The sequence below is a fragment of the Pituophis catenifer genome, unplaced genomic scaffold (assembly GCF_029215685.1).
Source record: "Pituophis catenifer annectens isolate HBS135680 unplaced genomic scaffold, rPitCat1.0.hap2 SCAF_12, whole genome shotgun sequence".
In the NCBI taxonomy this organism is placed as follows: domain Eukaryota; kingdom Metazoa; phylum Chordata; class Lepidosauria; order Squamata; family Colubridae; genus Pituophis; species Pituophis catenifer.
Genome location: NW_027256892.1, coordinates 11227717 through 11228888, shown reverse-complemented (window position 1 = coordinate 11228888; position 1172 = coordinate 11227717). Strand labels below are relative to the sequence as shown.

The 1172-nt window shown below is 39.9% G+C and overlaps 1 pseudogene; it reads left to right on the top strand.

Annotated features, from left to right (window-relative positions):
- The first annotated feature begins 492 nt into the window (after positions 1–492).
- On the top strand, positions 493–639 carry LOC139323336 (U2 spliceosomal RNA; annotated as a pseudogene).
- Positions 640–1172: the final 533 nt, after the last annotated feature.

The following is a 1172-nucleotide window of genomic DNA, read 5'->3' as shown; positions in this document are numbered from 1 at the left end:
GATGGTACATAATCAACCAATTAATCAATCCTAGTCTTGCAGTTTTATCTATTAGCAATTTATTTTATTAAATTTCTATATTTGCACGTCTCACCTAAGGGACTCTGAGCAGTTTACAACAAATCAATACATTCTCATTTATATTGCATTGCAGTGTAAAATAAATTATATGTCTTCAGTCATGGGAGCTCACTGAGTGACTTGAGCGTCAATCTCTTTCAACCCAACCTACCTCACAGGGTTGCTGAGGAGGGGAAAAGGGAAGGAGGGAGAACTACATGCACACCGTCTACCCATACATTGTGCCAAATCTTTTCAAGTTAACCTTTTCTGTATGAAAGGTGTCGTTGTCCCAGAATTACCAAAGTTCTTCCCAATGTACCTTAGAACAATTCTCTTCACACCTGTCTGCTTCTTTTCAAAATATTGCTGCACATTTTGTTTGTTTCAAATCTCCTCCTCCCACATGATCATGGTGTCTCCCCTGCCAGGTAAGCTTCTCGGCCTTTGGCTAAGATCAAGTGTAGCATCTCCTCCCATATGTCAGTTTAAATAATTAAGAATCACAACATGATGATACCCAAGTATCATGTACAGGTACTTCTCGATTTACAACTGTTCGTTAGTGACCATTTGCACTGAAAAAAGTGACTTATGACCATTTTTCACCCATGACTTTTGTGGCATCCCCATATGATCAAAATTCAGATGTTTGGCAACTGGTTCATATTTATGGTGGTTGCAGTGCCTCCGGTCCTGTTTTGTGAGCTTCTGTGAACTTCTGACAAGCAAAGTCAATGGGGAAGCTAGATGCACTGAATGACTGTGTTACTAACTTAACAACTGCAACGATTAGCAAGAACGGTTATAAATTGGGGCACAGTTCATGTAACAAATGTCTGACTTAACAACCTAAATTTTGGGCTCAATTGTGGTCTTAAGTGTAGGACTACCTGTATTCTACCAGAACTACTCTGTTGTTCTTAGCACTTTCTTGTCCTGATGAAATTCATTCCTTCAAGATACTTGCCTGAGATACTCCCTCGATAACATTCATTTGGCAGTGGTTAATTCCTTTTCCAGCAGCCCTGATGAGGCAGGAGTCATGAAGAAAGGCAGTAGCAGGGAGGATTAAGCAAACAGGGGAAAAAATGTCTTGCTGATATGCTTTT